This window comes from Seriola lalandi, unplaced genomic scaffold, assembly GCF_002814215.2.
Source record: "Seriola lalandi dorsalis isolate HSWRI2012SDOR001 ecotype SW California unplaced genomic scaffold, Sedor1 jcf7180002054219, whole genome shotgun sequence".
Taxonomy (NCBI): Eukaryota; Metazoa; Chordata; class Actinopteri; order Carangiformes; family Carangidae; genus Seriola; species Seriola lalandi.
In genome coordinates this window covers 63,915-69,766 of record NW_019524772.1, presented here as the reverse complement: position 1 = coordinate 69,766, position 5,852 = coordinate 63,915, and the positions used below count along the sequence as shown (strand labels likewise).

Genomic DNA, 5,852 nt, shown 5'->3' with positions numbered 1-5,852 from the left:
TTATTTGTCCACTGGGCTGGTGTGTAAAGACTCACTGCTTTGCACACGATGCCTCCTCTTCAAGAATAGAGGTTTACTGGAGAATGTGGGCATCGATCCCACTACCTCTCGCATGCTAAGCGAGCGCTCTACCATTTGAGCTAATTCCCCTGTAGAGTATGGTGATTCCATGGTTTTGCCAGGTTCTTTCCAATTACAGGTCACAGCGTATCAATGAGGATGAACATTTGGGAAAGAATCCGATCTTGCTGAAATGTAAACATGGTGAACTAAAGAAAACTCTATCCCGACGAGGATGGGATTCGAACCCACGCGTGCAGAGCACAATGGATTAGCAGTCCATCGCCTTAACCACTCGGCCACCTCGTCCTCTGGTTAATAAGTTTCAAAGAAAAAAGCCGGCGCGGGTCATGAACTCAGGAGCGTTTCCGGGTAAACAGCTCAGGTTTTTACGTAGGTGCAGGATCATTTGAGAGCTTAATTTAGCCCTTACGCCAACTAACTCTAGTCTGTCAGACTAGAAGGCTTGTAGCGTTATAATGCTGCCCTCATCAATTGCAAAAGAATCACATCTCTAGCACCAAGAGAATTTTGGCACTAAAATACCATAGTATCACTTTTTGTTAAATCGCTACTTATTTGAGCTCAAATGGTGAAGCATTCTCCACAAGACTTCAATACAGGTGTATTTCTTTTGGGGAAAGGAATGTAACGTGACCAGTATATTTATGCTGTTTGACTCTCAATCTTCATAGGTAATATCAAAATATTTGCCAAAATGATACATTTTTACAGTACCATAAACCACTGAGCACAGTTAACGTGCGTGATGACCCTTCAAAACCATTGATCTTTACCTCATACTGGACTCACAGGATGGCATTTCATTGTCTCTCGAGTACCTGAGTACTCATTTATTTGTCCACTGGGCTGGTGTGTAAAGACTCACTGCTTTGCACACGATGCTTCGTCGTCAAGAACAGAGGCTTACTGGAGAATGTGGGCATCGATCCCACTACCTCTCGCATGCTAAGCGAGCGCTCTACCATTTGAGCTAATTCCCCTGTAGAGTAGTGTGACTCCTTGGTTTTGCCAGCTTCTTTCCAACTACAGGTCATAGCGTATCAATGAGGAGAACATTTGGGATAGAATCTGATCTTGCTTACATGTAAACATGGTGGACTAAAGAACACTCTATCCCGACAAGGATGGGATTCGAACCCACGCGTGCAGAGCACAATGGATTAGCAGTCCATCGCTTTAACCACTCGGCCACCTCGTCCTCTGGTTAATAAATTTCGAAGGAAAAAGCAGGCGCGGGTCATGAACTCAGGAGCGTTTCCAGGTAAATGGCTCAGGTTTTTACATAGGTGCAGGAACATTTGAGAGTTAAATTTAGCCCTTACGCCAAGTAAATCTAGTCCGTCAGACTAGAAGGCTTGTAGCATTATAATGCTGCCCTCATCAATTGCAAAGGAATCACATCTTTAGCACCAAGAGAATTTTGGCACTAAAATACCAAAGTATCGGATCTTGTGCATTTCTTTTGGGGAAAGAAATGTAACGTGACCAGTATATTTATGCTGTTTGACTCTCAATCTTCACAGGTAATGTCAAAATATTCTGAGGTAAAAAATCTTTACCTCATACTGATAGCATTTCATTGCCTTTCTGGTACATGAGTACTCATTTATTTGTACACTGGGCTGGTGTGTAAAGGTGTAAAGACTCATTGCTTTGCACACAACGCCTCCTCTTCAAGAATAGAGGCTTACTGGAGAATGTGGGCATCGATCCCACTACCTCTCGCATGCTAAGCGAGCGCTCTACCATTTGAGCTAATTCCCCTGTAGAGTACTGTGACTCCTTGGTTTTGCCAGGTTCTTTCCAAGTACAGGTCATAGCGTATCAATGAGGAGGAACATTTGGGATAGAATCTGATCTTGCTGACATGCAAACATGGTGGACTAAAGAAAACTCTATCCCGACAAAGATGGGATTCGAACCCACGCGTGCAGAGCACAATGGATTAGCATGCCAGCAGAATTTCGTACGTACTGTACTTGTCAGCCGACGAATGCTAATATTATCTATTAAGTCAGGTCAAAGTTTTATTAAATCGTAACAGAGTTATCTTAAGTGGGTTTTTGCGGGTTATCTGTGAATACAGTGAATGGTGAGTATTTGCAGATTTATTACAGTGCTGCTGTTTGACGTCAGATGCAAGTAGAGTGAATGTCGTTGTGTCATGCTGCCATTTTGATTCACTTAGGAATCTACAATGACAAAATGTTCAGTTTTCACCTGGAAAGTACTTTTGTGCCACCCCTGGGGTTTTATAGGGTTATTACAATATTAAAAGGCCAATGAACCTGCCCTCATTTTCATGCACTCATGTTATTTTCATGCATTTAAATAATGTTCATGCATGTTCATGTCACCAAAGGCACTGTCTTCAAAATCAAATGACAGACTCAGAGTGGATGTCACGCCTGAGGAAGTTTGCCAGCACTGGGGCCTGGCCTGCCAGCGAGGGAAACAGGCCAGCTGCCAGCAGAAGAAGTGGCATGACCTGTATCAAAAGGTGTATATACTATATATACTCTCACAATAACGTTTGCTCTCATTATGACTTGTATTAAATACAATAAAAGACAAGGTTCCTATGAATTAATAAACATGTTATGAGCTTCATCATTTACATCTGACAATCATTTACATCTCAACTCTAAATACACGAATGAAAAGCAATGATTTAAGCTGTCTGAAATTCAATCAAATGTACAACTGTTATTTTTAGATTGAGAAGTGTCCAAGGATGTCACATGGACAGAGATCTTTGTTCGGTGGTGTGAGGACATGTACGTGTGGATTCCACACTCAGAAGGTAACACTGGTCAATTTACACCTCAAGTAACGTGTGCATACATATGTTCACAAACTAATTAGTGGCATGTCTACTCTGTCATAAAACAACAGCCAGCTGCAGCAAATGTTGCACAGGGATCGGCAGGGCAACAGACGACAGGTCCGGTTCTCCATGGTGCCGTGGAGCAACAAACTTCAGCAGGCGGCGAGGTTCATAAGAAGCAACCAACACTGAATTTGTCAGTGGTATTATATATCAGTGTATATTTATAAAAGGTTCACAAACTAACTAGTGATGTTTCTACTCTATCTTACAGCAACAGCCAGCTGCAGCGAATATTGCCCAGGGATCCACAGGGCAACAGACAGCAACAGCGAGTCGTGTTCTCCATGGCGCCGTGGAGCAACAAGGTTCAACTGGCGGTGATGTCATTAAGAAGCGACCAACATTGAATTTGGCAATGGTATTCAGAAAATGTATCCACACTCACGGACCAGCCAAGATTTGGTGGTGCGCATGTCGCGGCAGCAAAGCCAAACCTCGGTGCTGCCAGAAAAGTAACAAAGTTAAGTAGAGATCAAATAGCAACTGTTTAATTTGAGTTTTTAACACGAGTTACATAGACTGAATGTTTTACAGACCCAAGTCACCGATCCCACCGAGCCAACCACCAGTTCTCCAGCCAGCATTGCTGTCCCAGTAAGTAATGATACAACCCACTTTTCAAATACAGTTTAAGTATTTGTATTTCTACACATTATTTTCTGCAGGGGTATGAACAGTATCAAAAGCTATTCATATCAGAAATGACACATGAAACCTAAAAAATATTGGCTGTATGAGATAATAATTTAAGGTTTGATTATGTTGTAAATTGTGATTTCATTTTAACAAATTTTATTCTCTTACAGGCTCCAGTCCCTGAGACAGTTCAAGCTTCAGTCCCTGTCCAGAATCCCACTGCAGTGCGTGCCTCTGTGCCTGTTAGTAATATCTCATTTCATTTTGTTTCCGTGTAGATCATTATAAGTGTCTTTTTTCTTACCAGTATAAAATGTACTTATCTTTTGTTGTTTATGTTATGTTTTCTCTATTTCAAAGACTGCTGACTCCAGCACAAAAGCACATTCGACACCTCAGCTGCCCAGTTTGTGGTCAGAAGGCTTGCCACCTGAAGACCACAAATGGATTCTGAAGATGCTTTTCAAGATGGGACCCAGGGGGAAACTGGAACTTCAAGACCACCTGAAGCTCTTGTACTTCCCACCTCAGCCAAGCGGTGTCTACAACCAGGCTCCTGCTCCAGACCGCTTTTTTGCCCACCCACTTCTTGTGTGGATGCCATACAAGTTGTGGAAGGTGAAGGTGGTCTGTCCAAACTCTGACTGCGGGCAGCACCAGCTCACAGGAGCTGGGCTGCACAAGAAGGCACGGCGGGTCCTGGATGTAGACAGGATCTACAATGTGGTGACAGAGACTCTCACCTGCACCAAATGTAGATCCTCCCATGTGTCCTGGAGTCAGACTGTGCTCACCCAGCTGGACTTGGCACACAGGTCAGAGTTTCGGGTCATCCTCACTCAAAGGTGGGTAATGTGTCTTTTCTCTGTTCCCTTGTTAAATAGAAATATGTAAAACATTCTTACTGATATATCTGTCTATGTCCAAGGTTCGCGTGTGACATCCGGGTGATCCGGCTTCTGTGAGAGAGAGGCCTGGGTAACATCCCAACACGGGTTTTGAAGCAGCTGAGGGAGAACCACACAGAAGAGTGGCTGCATCGTGTGGCAAGATACACCACTGAGTGTTTGGACTTCCTCCAGCGCCCCGGACTGCTGCCCATGGTCGTCCCTGAACCTCCGGAGCCTGCTGTGGTGCCGAGCTATAAGTGGCTCCTCTCAGTCTACAGCCAGGACATCCTGACGAGGCTGGAGGAAATCAAGGCCCGCATCACCTCCACCTATGGGACCATTTTAAAAATGGACTCTACCAAAAAGGTTGAAGAAACTATTTTCTCTAAAATAACTGTTTATATTATTGACTAGAGCCTTTACTTTAGTATTTCTGAATCATGTTCACCAAGGTCTTATACATTTTGTGTGCTTCAGATCACCAAGAAGCTTGCCGGGACTGCCAAGGGGACAGCACTCTGGCTCACCTCTGTTGGCAATGAGTATGGCCAGATACTCATGAGTGTGCAGACCAATGGCTGGAGGAAATTTTTCTAAACAATAATAATGATAATAATGTAAAATGTTTTGTAAATAGTTAATTGTAAATAATAGTTTTATTGTAAATTGTTTAAAAAATTATCCTTTTTAATGTAAAATATGGAAAAAGATTTGTATTTGAGGTTTTTGTGTTCTGCTTTAATTATATGACTCGTGTTCTCTTTTAATGACATTGTTCAAAAGTCTGTCATTGATTCCGTTTCTGTAAAGAAATAAAACTTGTGTAGAGCAATTTACAACCAGTGTTTTTAATGACAGTTTGTTGAAAACAGCACAACAACAGCAATAATAATAACAATATGATGCATATAATAATGATGATGGTGACAACACTCAATCATAGTAACATGGTATGCTATTTACAAGTTAAATAACAGACACAAATAACAGACAAAGAAATATGAAACATAGAAAATCAAACATGCATTTGATTTCCAGTTGTAAATATGGGAAGTGGTCTCTGATATCCATGAAGAAAATTTTCAGAATGACGGTCAGCAATGCAAAGATCTGGTACCCAGGTCATGCGATGAACCCTTTGCAGTGTGCAGTCCTTTTCTTCAGGTAGGTGGGAAAAGAAAAAAAAGAATCATTACACTAAAGGAAATATATGTATATGAAATATAAAGAAATATGTATAAGAAATTATTTCTTAACATGAAAATATCAACATTTCTAAAAAGATGCCAGATGATCCTTGCATGTAGATAAAAAATTTAAGGATTTTGATACAGATCGAAATAGAGCATTTT

At 41.7% G+C, this 5,852-nt stretch overlaps 5 non-coding genes across 5 annotated transcripts; all 5 read right to left on the bottom strand.

Moving 5' to 3' along the window:
* Window positions 1-77: 77 nt before the first annotated feature.
* trnaa-agc (transfer RNA alanine (anticodon AGC)) lies at window positions 78-150 on the bottom strand. The gene has a single exon. It is a non-coding gene; the product is annotated as a tRNA-Ala (tRNA).
* A 137-nt stretch (window positions 151-287) lies between these two features.
* trnas-gcu (transfer RNA serine (anticodon GCU)) lies at window positions 288-369 on the bottom strand. The gene has a single exon. It is a non-coding gene; the product is annotated as a tRNA-Ser (tRNA).
* Window positions 370-991: 622 nt separating this feature from the next.
* Window positions 992-1,064, bottom strand: trnaa-agc (transfer RNA alanine (anticodon AGC)). The gene has a single exon. It is a non-coding gene; the product is annotated as a tRNA-Ala (tRNA).
* Window positions 1,065-1,200: 136 nt separating this feature from the next.
* On the bottom strand, window positions 1,201-1,282 carry trnas-gcu (transfer RNA serine (anticodon GCU)). The gene has a single exon. It is a non-coding gene; the product is annotated as a tRNA-Ser (tRNA).
* Window positions 1,283-1,775: 493 nt separating this feature from the next.
* Window positions 1,776-1,848, bottom strand: trnaa-agc (transfer RNA alanine (anticodon AGC)). Its single transcript has one exon. It is a non-coding gene; the product is annotated as a tRNA-Ala (tRNA).
* Window positions 1,849-5,852: the final 4,004 nt, after the last annotated feature.